Source organism: Heterocephalus glaber, unplaced genomic scaffold (genome assembly GCF_053883595.1).
Source record: "Heterocephalus glaber isolate CG9 unplaced genomic scaffold, H.glaber_assembly_v1.0 deba00001610, whole genome shotgun sequence".
NCBI lineage: Eukaryota > Metazoa > Chordata > Mammalia > Rodentia > Bathyergidae > Heterocephalus > Heterocephalus glaber.
Window position 1 is genome coordinate 25,740,794 of NW_028258381.1, and position 16,799 is coordinate 25,757,592.

Below are 16,799 nucleotides of genomic sequence, written 5' to 3' on the forward strand. Positions count from 1 at the left end.
CGCAGCTACCGCTTCCAGGGCCGCATGACCTACATCCTGGTAAAGACAGTGGGCACGCTCCCTGACGGCATGCAGCACCTGGTCGTGGAGGGGCGAAACAAGATGTACTCGCCCACGAGCCCCATCTTCCTGCACGAAGTGATCACCACCGTCTACGGCTACAGAGTTCAGTTCCAGAAGGATCTGGTGCTTCTGGTTAGTAAGAGAGCAGCCTGGGGCTGGGCATGGTGCAGGCCTGTAATCCCAGCACTCTGGAAGGCTGAGGCAGGAGGATCCCAACTGTTACCTGGGCAATCTGGTGATTCAGTGAGCTCAAATGGGGATGTAGCAGAGTGTTAAGGCCCTGGGTTCAATCCCTAATACCACCAAAAAAGAAAGAAAAGCAGGTAGGGAAGGAGACGTGGACAAAGCCAGGCAATCCAGCAGCTCCTGTCCTCCCTCTCCAGGCCAACAGCCAGAAGATGGCCGTGCCCTACAGGCCCAGTGAGCACCTGCGGGTCACCCTGCTCGGCCAGAGGCTGTATCTGATCACAGACTTCAAGCTGGTCCTCAGCTTCCATGGAGGGAACAATGCAGGTACCCGAGAGAGGTGCATTTGTGGGATGGGGAGGTGGAGCAGCCTTCAGGCCAACCGTGGGGAGCAGAGCCCTGCCTGAGAATGGGGTCCTCAGCTGCTGAGAGGCTCACCCGGGCCCCGCTTGGTCCCGCAGTGATCTTTCTGCCCAGCACGGACCCAAGGCTGGTGCGAGCCTGTGCAGGAACTACGATGGCGATCACAGGAACAACCTCATGCTGCCCAGCTCCGCTCCCCAAGGTGAGTGCTGGGGGCCCAGCGACCGTGAGTGAGCACAGCCGCCCCTCTGGTCCTCCGCACACACCGCTCCCGGAAACCCCGAGTGGCCTTGGCCTCTCCTGAAGTTCAAGGCCCTCCCGGGCCTGGCTTCTCTGCTCCAGGGCCCTCCCGGAGGAGGAAGAGGAGAACGAGGAAGAGTCAGGCTCCCAAGCAGGGGCCTGGTGCAGCCCGGAGCAACGGGCACTCATCAGCGGCACCCAGGCCTGTGGGGTGCTGGGGACCCGCAGGGCCCCTTTGCTGCCTGTCATCACACCGTGGCCCCGAGCCCTTCCAGGAGTGAGGCAGGGGCCCAAGATGTGGGGGAAGGGCCGGGCCGGCTCTGCCCTTCAGCTGTGCCTGCTCAGTGCCAGGGACGCCCTCCAGCTTGGCTTGGCCCACGACTCCGCCTGGGTTCTTTCTGTCCGGGCTCCAGGCCCTCTTCTCCTCGCCTCCCTGTCCCTGACAGTCCCCCTCCACCCCAGGCACTGTGTGACGGATATGTGTACAGTCAGGACCCCAAAGAACAAGAGGAGCTCCGAGGCCGGGTCCTCAGCGGGTAGGGAAGGCCATTGTCTGCCAGGAGGCAGGTGCCAGCGTGGCCAGCAGGCTGGACCACAGCCACTGCCGTGAGGCACTGCCCCTGCCAGCCGTTCCACCCTTGTCCAACTCCTCCCATCCGTCCTCACCCGAGGCTCCCCGTCTTGCTCCCTCCGTCCCTCATGCCTCGATTGCAGCAAGTTTGAGGCAGGGCGTCTTTCCAGGCCAACTGCTTCTCTGCCCCTCCCGGGAGCCTCCTCCTGCTGGTCACCCCATCCTGCTCCTCCTGTCTGGAACTCCATCTTTGCTTATCCAGATCCTGCGAATGTTTTCATGTCCCCAGTGCTCATTCTGGCTTCCCAGCCCCCAGGCAACTCTGTGCTACTGACACTGCGCCTCCCGCTCCACCTTGCGCTGTTTGCTGGCCCCACCTCCTGCCCATGCCTCTACCCCCTCAGCCTTGGCATGTCCACCCAACACCGTGTACCAGAGCTGCGTGACACCCTGCCCGGAGTCCTGTGCCAAGCTGGTGGCCCCTGGGTAATGTGAGGGCCCTGCGTGGAAGGCTGTGCCAGCCTGCCTGGCTATGCCTATAGCAGCACCCAGAGCCTCCCCCTGGCCAACTGTGGGTGCACCACCAACGGCGTCTGCTACCAGGTCTGAGCGCAGTGGGAGGCCCCGGGGAGCTGAGGCACTGATGAGGGTCTTCCCTGCCGCCCGACTCCAGGGGCGCGCTCCACTCCAGTTGCAGCAAGGAGCCACTCAGGTGGTGCACCAGGCTGCGGGGGGCCGAGGGCGGTGCTGCGGAAGCCAGCAGTCAGCAATCAGCAGGGCTGGTGGCGCATGGAGGGAGGAGCGCCTGGGAGTCTATTCCCCGCCCTGAGGAGCGGCCGGCCACTTACTGGTGCAGGCTGCACTCCGCAGGTCTGTGCGGGCGCGGTAGTACCCGACCAGGCACTGGCAGACCGGGAATCCGATGGCGCTGGTGTGGCTGTTGGCCGGACAGGGCTGGCAGGACCCCGCCCCTGACTGGGGCTTGAAGGCCCCCTGGGCGCAGGCGGGGTGGGGGGAGCATTTATCAAAAACGTGCACCTTGGCTGGGTGTGGTGGTGTATGCCTGTGATCCCAACACTCTGGGAGGCTGAGGCAGGAGGATCACTGCAAAGTTCCATGCCAACCTGGGCTACATAGTGAGTCCAAGTCCAGCCTGAATTACAGAGCGAGACCCTGTCCCCCAAAAAAAGAAAAAAAGAAAGAAAAAGAAGTGCACCAGGGCCAGGCATGGCGATGGACACCTGCAATCCCAGTGCTCAAGAGGCTGAGGCAGGAGGATCTAAACTTGAGGCCCACCTGACCTGTACAGCAAGAGTCTGGGTCAGACAAGCAGTACACCAAAAATAAGCAGCTGCTTCTAAGTTTGCACACAGTGCCAAGGGGGTCGGGGATGGAAGAAGGCTCTCAAAATCCTCACCTCTGAGAAGGGAAGGGACCCTTCTTCCAGAACAGGGGCTGCCCTACCTTCTATTTATTTATTCCCTGGCACTGGGATCAAACCCAGCGCTTTCACACTAAGCTACATTCCCAGCCCTTTTGTTGTTGTTTGTTTTGAGACAGCATTCTCACTGAATTGCTAAGTTGCCCAGGCTGGGTTCAAACTTGCAGTCCTCCTGCTTCAGTCTCTCAGAGTGCTGGGATTGTAAAATGCACCTTTCCAACTAGTTAAGACTCAACCTTTTTTTTCTTTTTTGGTACCGGGGATTGAACTCACGACCTTGCGCTTGTGAGGCAAGCGCCGTGCCACTGAGCTAAATCCCCGGCCCCAAGACTCAACCTTTTCTAACATCGACCTTGGCAGTTCAGTGAAGTCCTCAGACCCTTGCTCAGAGTAGATTTTAAATCCACATCACAAAATATATAGAATTATCAAGGAAATCAAGTAAACTGAGACACAATGATCAGTGTATTTAAAAAAAAAAGGAAATTGACCCAGCTATTCTCTTTCAAAGTATGTTCTCAAAAGTTATAGTATTGGATTATAATACAAAATACAAAATAAACATCCATCTCTCTCTCTCTCTCTCTCTCTCTCTACAAATCTCATATATGGAAATCTCTCTCTCTCTCTCTCTCGATATAAATATATATATGACAAATCTCATATATGGAAAAATTCCAAATAATTTACGTATGTTCTTCCCCTTTTGAGGAGAAGGAAGTACCTTCCCACTCCTTCAGGGTGCCTCTACTTAGTGACTTGTTTTAAAGAGTAGAATATGGAAGAGGGAATGAGTTTACTGTAGAGAAAGCTGGCAGAGCTGCTGTGGTGAGGGGTGGAGGCTGGCAATAATAAAGACAACTGTTATTGAAAACATGTGCACTTGCTATGAAGTGAAAGGCCTAAGTGTAGTCAAATCATAAGAAAAAAAATCTTTAGACAAACCCAGACTGTGGGGCACACTATTTGTCCAAGTTCATCAGAAACAAGGAAAATCTGAGAAGCTGTCCCAGCCAGGAGAAGCCTGTATGGGGTCCTCCAGAGAAACAGAATGACCCAGTTTGAAAGCCATCTGGCAGGAGAAATGATATCTTCCTTGGGTAAGACTCAGCCTTTTGATCTACTTAGGTCTTCAACTGATTGAATAAGGCCCACCTGTATTATGGTGAGCTGTCTGCTTTACTCGGTTTTCTGATTTAAAATATTAATCTCATTCAAAAATACCCTCACAGAAGCAGCCAAAACATTTGCCAAATATCTGGGCACTTCATGATCCAGTCAAGTTGTCACCTAAAATTAACCATTATTGAGCCTAAGAGACATGGTAACTAAATGGAAGGTGTGTTCTAAAGAAGATTCTGGCACAGAGAAGTAACATTTGTCAAAACTAGGGAAATTCCAAAAAGTGTGGACATTAATAATATGGTGTCAATATTGGGTTCATTGTAACAAATGCACTGTACTGATGTAATGGTTATTGGTGGAGGAGACGGGTGAGAGCGATGTGGGGAAAGTTTTCAACTTTTCTGGCAATCAAGTAATTCAAAATAAAAAGCATGTTTGCAAAAAACAGATAGAGTCTTCTGTATGTAGTAAATATCACTTCAGCTGAGTGGTATCATCTGTGGACAGGGTGGCTTTTTAAATTCACATTTCAAATGCAAGTGGGCAACAGGCTTTGTAAGCCCTTGAGTGCCAGACAGGCAAGTATTTGTGCATGAAGTTCTTAATCGGAACTGCAGATATGAGCATCGGATCGGATGAGAAAGAGTGGGGAGAGTGAGCCCAACCTGAGAGTATTCTGAGGAAAGAGGGAGGCAATGTGGAGTTGGAAAAGAAAGGAAGCACCAGAGAGGGACCTGAAGGACTTAGGAACTGACCAGACATAACAAAGAAGGATTTAGGGGACTTAAAAGGATTTCAAGAGACTTTCGCTTGAGTGCCTTGAATGATAGCAGTGATTTAAAGGAAGGCAAAACAAAAGCAAGAGCAGATTGAAGAGTGAAATGTTAGAGCTGCATTATCCTCCAAGTCCTGGACAGGACAATTTGGCGCACACACACACACACACACACACACACACACACACACACACACACAGGGTACTTAATGGAGAGGGTGTATCTGGTTAGGGGCATTGATACGAAGTCCTCTCTATAGGGATAATAGCTGGAGTCCTGGATGTAAAAAGAGTCCAAAGAATGAGGAAGAAAGAGGGGTGAAGACAGCGCACTGGAGGACACCAGCAGCCTTTACAGGGCTACTATAGGGGAACAGCAAATGCTCGAAGAGGGCAGAGGAGCACGGAGAATCAGAGTGCAACTGAAGCTCAGTATGACCCTTCTGCTGCTCCTTCAAGACACAAAGCAAAAGAAAAGGAAAACAAAGCAACAACCCTGTCAGATACAATCTAGGTAGATTAGCAAAACCAAAAAATCAGAAAGAGAAGATACAGCTGATTGGAAGTCTTTTAATATTACATAAAAATGACCATTGTAGCTATGATTAACACATTGAATGCAAAAGCAAAAATGATATTGTGGGGTGAATTGTTGACATAGAGAAGAGATATTACAGTAATAATCTAGACCTATATTTCCAAATAAAATGAATAAATTTTGACTCACAGAATTAGTTACATTTATATTTAAAAGATGAGCAAATGTTATAGTTTTATCCTGATATATGTTTATTATTTATTGCATATACTTAAAATGAAAATGGTTTTAAATTAAAGATTTAGGGCATGATTTCTAATATCTATCTTACTTCAGAGGCGAAAATAAATGAAGCATAGCCTATTCAAGCTAGAAAATAAAGTACACAGCAAAAAAAAAAAAAAGAACAAAAAGAAACATTAAATGCAGAGAAGTACATCAAAATATGTCAATTTGACTGTAAGGTGAGTCAATCAGTCAAAATTATGGAAATGCAAAAAAATCAAATTAAGCCTAAGATACCAGTTAAAATGAATATTTACGAAAGAAGAGTTCAAAAAAACAAAATACATTAATAAAAATGCAAAATAATTTATACACAAGGTTAATCATCATCCCATTATTATTTTTTGGTGGGGGGGTACCTCGGATCAAACTCAGGACCTTGAGCTTGCGAGGCAGGCGCCAGAACCCCTGAGCTAAATCCCCGGCCCTATCATCATATTATTACTACTACTAAAGGAATACAAACAGCCCAGCATCAGTTGTTAGGCCATAGGTTGAATGAACAATGTCACATCCAAGCAACAGAGCACTGCCCAATCTCTGGAGCTTTAGCTAGAATGAAGGGGATCTCTCCACCCTGCTGTGGAGACATTTCCAGGTGACATCACTGCAGTGCATTTCTCTTCTATAGGAAAGGAAGAAACCAAAGTGTTTCCTACTCCATGTTCTCCGTCACTCAACACAAAGCTTCTGACCCCAGATGTGTGAGAGTTTTCCCACACCAGGCAGTACTGCAGTGGAAACAGGTGGGTGCCCCTGAATTCAATTCAGTGTGGACACTATCTACTGGGACAGTGGCAGATCCCAGTCCTAAGTCATAAGGTGTCATCTGTAATTCTGACCAACTGGCTATGAAGTGGGGTTTGGATAACCCCTTCCCAACTGAATCCTAATTGGATTCAATTAATTTGCTAGAGTGGTTCACAGATCTCAGGGAAACACTGCTTTCCATTTCCCTGTTAATTATAAAGAATGTCAGAAAGGATACAGATGAATGGTGAGATGGAAGAGGTGCACAGGGCCTGTCCAGCCAGGTGCACCTCTCTGCAGGGACCGCGCGGTTTTCAGCTCTCTTGAAGCCTCTCCCCATCCCTGTCCTGGGTGGGGATTTTTGGGGTTTTTTTCCTTGGTACTGGAGATTGAACTCAGGTCCTTGCACTTTCGAGGCAGGCAGCGGAACCACTGAGCTAAATCCCTGGTCCCCCTGTCCTGGGTTTTTATGGAACCTCATGCGGGCATGACTGGGGACATCGCTGACTTTCGTTAGCTTAATCTTTAGCTTCTCTGGAGGTGAAGGGTTATGTCTTGAAAGTCTGGTAACCAGCCCCCCTTCCTCAAGCTGTCTAGAGTCCAGCCACCAGTCATCTCCTTAGCACGCAAAAAATAAAATAAAATTTTTTGGTACTAGGAATTGAGTTACATTCCTAGCTCTTTTTAAATTTTGAGGCAGAGTCTCATTATGTTGCCCAGGTTGTGCTCAAACTTTCAATCCTTCTGCCTCAGCCTCCCAGAATGTTAGGGTTATAGGCCTGTACCACCATGCCCGGCTGAGGCATTTTTTTTCTCTCCGGAGAGGCCAAGGATTTTAGGTGCTCTGTGCCAGGAAAAAGAGAGGGAGGCTAAATATACATACTTCACAATATCGTATCTGCCCGCTTGACTTTGCTTTTGCCCATAAAATATGAGTGGAGGTAGCGTGCATGGATCACTTTTACCTGGAGTTGCAAAGAGTCAGCATGACTGTTATTTTCCTTTGCCAAGGTAATGTTCTAGTTTGTGGCTGCTCTAGTAGCTTAGATCTCAGAGTCAGGATGACAGAGACACAAAACAGCTCTCCTAGCTGACTGACAAGGGGCCTTTAATAAGGAAGACAGAGACCTTTGTTGTATAAAGTTCCTGATTCAATGGAGAGATACATATCTGAAGTAGATGCTATTAATGCCATGAATATGTTCGCATCCTTGGGAGAAGATGAGTGTATTTTGTACGCAGGAAAGAGCTTGAACCAAATATTTAGTGCAAAGAAAAGTGGGCTTTGATCTATGTTGTGACTGTTCATAAATATTCTGCCTCTCCTCCCAAGTATTATGGTTTAGATCTAAAATGTCCCCAAAAGTCTCTTGGTCAGAAGTGGGGCTTTTGGAAAGTGATTGGATCATGGGGCGCGATACCCATCAGTGAATCCACCCATTGATGAGTTCCTAACTGAAAGTGCTGTTGGGAGGTGGGGCCTGCTGGAAGGTGGTCACTGGGGTGTGACCTGGAAGGGATGTTCTTATCCCCGGCTCCTCCCTTCTCTCTGCTTCCCAGCCACCCCGACACGAGTAGCTTTTCTCCACCAGGCCTTTTCACCATGCCATTTCATCCTTGGACTCAACCCAATGAAACTGAGTCAAAATAAAGCTCTCCTCCTTTAAGATCTGGGTGTCAGTGTTTTGCCCCAGGCATGGTAAAGCTGGGAAATATACCAAGCATATCATAAAATCATTTTTCCCTACTTACCTGAAGTTAGCTAGGGCTATGATATTTTCATCAGGCAATGTAATGTCAGCAGGAATGTAGCCAAGTCCGTTTGGAAGTCACTGTGGGCTCTGCCACAGTAACTGCATCAGGCATAGCTGCCCACTGGCCTCCTCCCACAGGAAGACCAGCAATGGCACAGCAGTGTCACCACTGCCCACAGGGACATGGACTGTGAGATGAAACATGAATTTGTTTCATTAAATTACTGAGATTTCAGTGTAGTTTTAACATAGTGGATCCTCGCCTTTCCTGACATATACCATTGTTCCATAGAAAAGGCAAGTGGTGGGAAACACTTATGTGTCCTGACGTGAGAGAAGAATATGAATAGATACATATACCTGCTTATGTTTTCAAAAAGAAACTTGGAGAATGAAGGAAAAACTAATTTCTAAAAGATTATCAATGAGGAAAAGGAGGAAATAGAGTTAAGAGGATGTGGACAGAAGCCAGACTGCTCTGATTAAACCTCAAGATTGATAACTTTTTAATTATGTGATTATTTTTCATAGTCAAAAAATAGAAGTGAATCAACAGAGGGGTCCTTGTGTTGTGGGACTGTTCACTATCTTGACAGTGGTGGCAGCACATGTGATAAAATTGTTTAGAGCTAAATATGCACATATACACACTTATACCCATGAGTCAAAGTAAAACCTAGGGACTCTAAGGTCCACAGATTGTTCAAATGTCAATGATATGGTTGTGATATTATTCTTTAGTTTTACAAGCTTTACCATTGAGGTAACCGAGCAGGGTACATGCAGCCTTTCGCTGTGTTATTTCTGACAACTACATACAAATCCATAATTACCAAATTTTCAATTAAATATCAAAATAAAACAAGAAAATAAAAAGCATGTCATATCGATTGAAAGAAAATGAAAACAATCCAATTGTACTTCAAGTTAGTGACATAATTACATGAAAAACACAATTACTTCAAACTACTTTGGAACCTAGTATTTTGATGTGATCTCTTTATTGAAATGTAAGTGGAAATAGAGCTATGAAGAAATACTCATTCAGTAATATTACCATCATTAAACAGTGGTGTTGCTTTGAAGTACACGTGGCTAAACTATAAGATTGAGGAAGTATAGAAATTACGTCAATATTGAGATTTTCTGCACACAGCAAAGCTACAAGCAAGTGTACAATCAAAGAAGTAAAGGCGCTGTAATATTGTATTTGAAATGAGCACAACAGTACAAACTCATTATTTTTCTTTCAAAAACATGTATTTCTTAGTTTAAACTACTTAAAAAGCCTGGAGTTTCCTTCGCCTGCCTCGCAAGTGCAAGGTTCTGAATTTGATCCCTGGTACCAAAAAACCAAAAAGCTTGGAGGCAAAGACAGCCTGGAAGAATTGGGCACCTCAAATGAGCAGATAAATATTTCTAAATGTCTGTCAACCCTGTGAGATTGTTTGCAGCAATGATCCCAACAATTCTTGTATTTATTCACATGCTGGGGTGCATTCTTCTCTCATTTCCAGACTTGGCCACCTGATTTCCTTTGGACAATCGGACATCAGCAAATGTGATACAAGCAGAGGCTTGAAAGCACTTGTCCCATAGGGTTATTCTCTTTGCTGTATAGAGGATCCCAGGCTGACTGTCAGGTGAGCAACACGGCTCATTTGGCCCTGCTGCCCATGGCCTGCCAAAGGCAAGGCAGGTGAGCAGGACCAGCTACAGAAATTATAGGAAAGTACAAAATGAAAATGTGCACTGCCTAAATAAAAAATAAGAAGAATTTCAAAAGGGCAACTCCAGAGCATTCAGCCAAATGTGGGGCCCTTTAGAAGGGAAAGCCATGTATGACCGATCAAGTTCAAACCTGGCCCTGTGAATAAATTCAGCCCAGACCATCTGGCTGCCTGTGTACTTCTTACAGGGACACAAGAGGGATGAGCAGAGCCAAGGCAAGCTGTCCTAGACTTTACGGAGTCACCAAGCCAATCCCTAGTTAGAAGCTAAACAAGTGTGGTTTTGGTATATTCTAAGTTTGAAGGTATTTGGCTGCATAGCAGAAACTGATAGAAGCATTAAACAGAATCAAGATTTCTTGGAAGACTGGCTGGGTCCAGCTCTGGGACAAGAAATATGTAAGGTGAGATGTGGACATCTTTTGTGCCAGAAAGTGAGAAAGCTCCAAAAGACTAATGAACTAAGGTCCAAAGAACACAGGAAAAAACTATAAATACCCAAATCTAGTTAACATTATCCTTGATGAAATATTTAAGGGGATGTGTACTGATGTTTTCATCTTACTTAGAAATTCATCAGAAAAGGAGTAAGGATGAATGGATAGTATAGCAATGGATGTATTAGTCAGATTTCTGTCTGTATTATAAAACTGCTTATGTGATAAGCCACTTAAAAGGAGGGAACATTTATGTTGGCTCATGGTTTCAGAGCTTTCAGTCCATGGTCTGTTGGCTTCATTGTTTTGGGGTCTGTGGTGAGGCATAATCTTATGGTGGGGAGTGTGCGTTGGAGGAAAGCTGCTTGCTTTAGAGAAGCAAAGAGAGAATGAGAAAGGAAGGGCTGGGGTCCCAATGTCCCCTTCAAGGGCATTCCTCTAATGACCTAACTTCCTTCTACCACTTCTGAAATTTGTACCATCTTCCAGTGGTTGGAGGTTGGTGAACAAGCCTTTGGTATATGGGCCTTCGTGGGAGGGACATTTCTGATATAAACCATAACAGATGGATAGATAGAACAAAGCAAATATACTAAAATATTCTTAGTAGAATCTTCCAAATTTCCAAATTTGGAGTTTTTCCAAATTTTCTTTATATTTAAAAAATTTTAACAACCAAATATTGAATGAAAATTGATAAAGGAGCCAAAAATTTATCGAATGCATTAAATATTATGTACAGCCCTGTGAATTTGTGATTCCCAAAACATGATTTATATCCAATCACCCTTAGTGGTACAAGGACATCAACTCCATATTCTGAAAATTGGCCAATAAAAGAAAGAAATTCTGTCTGTCCTGTCTTTCCTGTAGTCCTATGTTTTAGGACAAGCAACTCTAATCGGTACCAGAAAGTGTCTTTTATAGGATAATTCTAACTTACCTCCCACTAGGCCCACCCATTTAAAGCCTCCACCACCTCCCAACACTGGGAACCCAGCTTCCAATGCATGATCTCTGGGGGTCAAACCACAACCAGACTGTAGCAAAACATAATCTTAAATTGCTTCATCAGAGCCAGCCTTGGTATCCATGCAACATGAATACTGCATGAGTGCTCCATAATGGGGTCTGGTACAGTGGATGCTGATGAGGGACACAACCTATTCATGTGTATTTTCTTGACAAAATTATTAATATATCCATTTCACTTTCAGAAGTGAGTCAGGTAGATGATAAATTATATTGTCATCCTACTGTTAGGAGAAAATCATCATATCTCCTATACTCACTACTCTTTGTAGAAACTGGTATTGAAACCATTGGGAAGTTCATATCTCAAATTTGTAAATATCAGTATTTGTATTTTAAAAGGATTAACATTTTAAAAGTTAAGCATGGTTATTATTTTGATTCAGATACATATTTCTAGACCCACCTCTACAATTCACTAGCTTTGTGATTTGGGGCAAGTCTGGGGCTGTATTTCCAGAGCTCCAAAATGAAGCCATTGGACTAGGTCATGTCCTTTTGAGTTGTATAACCTACTCCACTGTAAATGCCTACTTCCTTCCGAAACACCGTAGCTTTTAGATTAGCAGGGAGGCAGCAAGGAACATGGAAGAGCTTATGTTCGGGTCATCACCAACTTCTTTCCATGGGCTCTGGACTGTGGACAAGGGTTTTCATTTTCCTGTGTGTCATGTATTTCTTAGGGCTGGGGTTGTGGCTCAGTGACAAAGCCCTATCCTAGCATGTATGAGGCCTTGGGTTAAATCTGCGACCCCACAAAACAAACAAACAAACAAACAAACAAACTGGGGTGGAAGGGTGTATTGTCTGTGGCTCCTCCTTTTCTCTCTTTTTCCTGTCTGCCACGAAATAATTTATTTTATTTTAGTTTTTCCTTTCCTTCTTCTCTCTTCCTGCTTTTTCTTCCTTGATCCTAAATAAAGTGCTTAGGCTCCCTGAAGCAGATCAAAGGCAAAAGGTAGAAGGAAAGAAATATCACTGAAAAAATAATTCCAGAAATACCACTGAAAAAATAATTCCTGAAAAATATTAAGACCTTATAATAATTTTGACCCATATAAAATTTAATAAGTAATCCATGTAAAACTCTTAGCATTGTGCCTAATATATTTAAATACTGTCTGAACAGTGGCTCTGATTATTACTTGGCCCCAGTGTTATCTTGAAGATATTTATAACATGTAAAATGCTTGAGGTATAACAGGTATTCAGTAAATATCACCCATCATATTGAAGAAACATGATTTTGAGCTCAATGTAAAAAATGCAACATTATATTAATAAGTATATATTTAAAAATATTAAATATTTATATATATTAGTAACTGTCTTACAGTTTTTTGTTTTTTTGTTTTGGTACTGGGGATCAAACTCGGGTCCTTGAGCTTTTGGGGCAGGCGGCGGAACCACTGAGCTAAATCCCTGGCCCTATCTAACAGTTTTTGAATGAAGAAATTCACTGGAAATACTGATTTTTTAAAAGCTTTGGGAATTTGCCTTATCTATTACTATCTTTTTAGCTCTTGTAAATCACATCCTATGCTAACTCAAACTATGCACTCTGATGTTCTCGGTCTTCATACTGTAGAAGATAGTATCAGCAAAAATAACCATTAAGCCTTTGGAACAACACATGACATGTGACACCAGCCATTAAATCATCAATATATTGGACAGAATGGAATTACTTGCCTCATCTAAACCTAATGGCAGCAAAAAACAGGAGAGCAAAATCAGAGACAGGGTTGCTGTGAGGACAGATTCTGAGACTCAGGTTTCTAGGTATGTCCAAGAGAATGAAAACGAGTCAGGCTTTCTGATTTCTAGGGTACTACTACAGGTCCTCCTCTAGTTCAACCTTCAAGTGCTATAATAGAGGACAGATTCCTCTTTCTAATAAAAGCAAGCTTTGGGTCCCACCTTGAGTCCCAGACAGAGGGTTATCTGTCTCTATCTGTCGTTCTCTGCATTATTGTATCAATGGTCTCTCCCTTTCCTGAATCATTCCCATCAGCAATAATACGTGATCTCTCAGTATCACACACACACACACACACACACACACACACACACACACTCTCTCTCTCTCTCTCTCTCTCTCTCTCTCTCTCTACTCCCTGCCCCATCCTCCTCTGTCCTTCTTTAGCTGTTACTTCATTTCTCTATTCCCTGGCAGAAGAAAACTTTTGGAAAGAATTTTCTAGGAATACTGCCTCCACCAACCCAGCAAACAGCTATTCTCCAGCCCACTCCAATCTGGCTTCTGTCACCAACACTAAAATGAAATTGCTTTTGTCATGTCACAAATGAATTCCATTTACCACAATCATTGGGGCCTTTTTCGCCCTCATCTCACTTTACTTCACGTCCCAGAAGCGTTTGACAGAAGGGGTGATTCCCTCCTCCTGAAATGCTGTCCTCTCAGGGTCCATGCTCCCCCTCCTCAGGGCTCCATGCAAGGTTCTCTCTCTTGAGTACTTGCCTGGAATAATCTCCCTCATTTCTATAACTTTAAATATACTCCATCTGCTGACCGTTTCCAAATTTATACACTTGCATACGTTTGCCTCCTGCCATCTCAGTTTGGATGTCCAGTAAGTATTTAAAATACAGCTGGTTGAAAATGGGAATCTCGAGTTTCCCCCATAACCTGCCTTCACTTCATACAGGCTTCCTAATCACAGCCCCTTTGCTGCTCAAGCTAGAAACCTGGCAGTCATCCGTGTTAGCCTCTCTACCACAAGTAATCACCAAGTCCTGTCCACTCTGCTTCCAAAATCTTTCTCAACTCCCTCTTGCTCTCTCTATATCCCTGGCCACCATCCTGGTCTATGCTACCTCATCCCTGGCCCACATAATAGCCGGAGACCTGGGTCCTGTCTCCCTGGACCCACTCGCATCCCCCCACTCCATGTATTCTCTTTGAAACACCCCGTCTCATCATTCCAAACCAAAGTGCCTCTGGGGAGTCAGGACACATTAGGAAAGTACAGTTAAAAAGAGTTGTTCATTAACTGTACATGGTATAAGAAGGAAAGAGAGAAATCAAGAATGACTAGAGTTTTGCCGAAGCAAGTGGACTTTAATCAAAGTGGGAAATTTTGGATTAGGTACAAATTTGGCTGGTGGGGATGAGGGAGAAGTGACCAACAGTTCTCTTTTTGATGTGGTAACCCTGAAATGTCAGCTAAGCAGAAGTGTATACAGAAATATTAGACGTACTTGTAGAATGATAAGTAAACCAAGTTAGACTACCAGAGAAGGCAGAATTAGGGGAATGGTTTGGGAAAGCTGTTAAGGCTGTGATGTGATAAAGATTTCCGTGAGGTAGTAACAGAAATCTCATGGGTATATGTGTCTGGAGATCAACAGGAAAATTAGATCTGGGAGCACAGATGTGAGAGTTATTTCTGAGCATTTAAAGTATGGAAAACACAAGATTGGTACAGTGAGATTTTTATGAATTAAAGTATTTTCATATCACATCTTTCAATCAAAATAGAACTTATTTAATTGGGTCTGAAAATGCTAATCACTATCCTTGGCTTCTACCTAACAGAATCCAGTAATAGTTAACTTCCACATTCCCAGTTATGATAACCAAAAATGACACTGACAAATGTCCCGAGTGTGGGAAGGGACTGCCCCGATTGAGAACTACTGGATTAGAATACCAAAGATAAAATCAGTCTTTCTCCCTAGCCACTAGCATGTTAATATTGGGAAATATTAAATAGCTACTAAATGGGGACATTTTAAGCTTTTATCCTGAAAATACTTTGGGGAAGGAATTTACAACTGAGTAGCTGGCACCCAAGGGATAGGGTAGTACATTGGTCAGCTTTGCTGTTGCTGGTACAAAACACCCAACACTCACAACTTAAAGGAACACAGGTTTAGTGTGGCTCAAGGTTTCAGGGGTTTCAGCCATGGCTGGCTGGTCCCATTGCTGTGAGTCCTAGGTGAGGCAAACATCATGGTGGAAGGGCATGGTGGAGCAAAGCTGCTCACCTCATGGCAGCCGGGAGGCAGAGACAGGGGAAGAACGCCAGGGAGGGATGTACCCTCCAAAGGCACATCTCCAGGGACCCAGCTACTCCAGCTGGGGCCTCTCTCCTAACAGCACATTCAGCTCTGAGTATACCACTGCTCACATGGAAGTCTCTTAAACCAGTCAAGTTGATAATTAAAATTAACCGGCAGAGACAGAGGCAGAGGAAGAGAAGTCCTAAACACAATTATGGATGAGGCTTAATTTGTTTGAAGCCAGTAGCCTTCACTCCATGTTGCAGACAGCCCGTCTCCCTGCAGTAAACCTGCCTCATCTCATAGCTGTGGGCTGATAGCTTTGGTAGATGGAGGCGATGTCCGCAGCATGCTAGACCTGACTATTTATTACTTCATGTGAGAAGACTCAGTGCAATTCACCTGCTGCCCTCTAGTGAGGTTGCACAGTGAAGCATGGCTTATTAGCATTTCCTCATATTGATTTCAAAGCTGAATTTGTCAAGCTGGCTCTGAGCTTGAATACCAGGATCAAGGAGATACAAATGTGTCAGCCCTCTAGTGTCCTCCTATCTTTGCCCCAAACTGCATCCCTAACACTCACTAGGCACTTCACAAATGTGGAAAAGGTGAACACACGTCACTGGGAACAGCAGAGGAACGTGGACAGGTAATGTAAGAGCATGAGCATTGCAAAGAGTGTTCTCAGAAAACTAAATGCAGCCCTGTGAAGAGTGGGTCAGGGAAACTATTGAAAACAGGGAACATGCTGTCCGTTTGCCTTTGGTGTTGCTGAACTAGATGCCCTTTGCTACAGTAGTTGATGAACAGCAGTTGAAAGTGACACTATTCTGTCGTACAGGCACAGATGACAATGTTATTCAAAATACATTGCTCCTTATGAGCAATGCTATGACACTGCTCCTTAAGAGTTCCAGCTGAAGACAGAGCATCTATTTTTGTGCATATCCCAAGAAAAGAAAATGCTAATCAAGAGCAGTTTCTGAGTACAGATTTTAAAACCTGGAGGCACAAATCCTACCCCTGAAACAGAACAAATGCACATGGGAGGGTAGGGCAGGAATACAAAATAGTTCTCTGAAAAGGTGAAAGCAATTTCCATTCCACCAGTGTTAAAGGCCCCTACTCTTTGTAATGTTTTAAAAGAAGAAATCTTGAATTTGCAACACCCAACTATGCAAAAAAAAAATTTCATGTTTTTAAAAATTAGATTTAAAAGAAATTGACATCATTTACAGCTCACCTAAAGTATTTTTGATTTATGAAGAGCATGGAGCCTCAAATTAAACTACAAATGTATAGTAACAAAAACATGGGACTAGCGTAGAGACAGACACATAGACCAGTGGAATAGAATAGTGGACACAAAAACAAATCCACGCAACCATAGCTAGTTGACAAGAGCCACAAGCATACACTGGAAAAGAGCCTCTTTAACATGGCGCTGAGAAAGTTGGGTATTTATGTGTAGAACACTGAAACT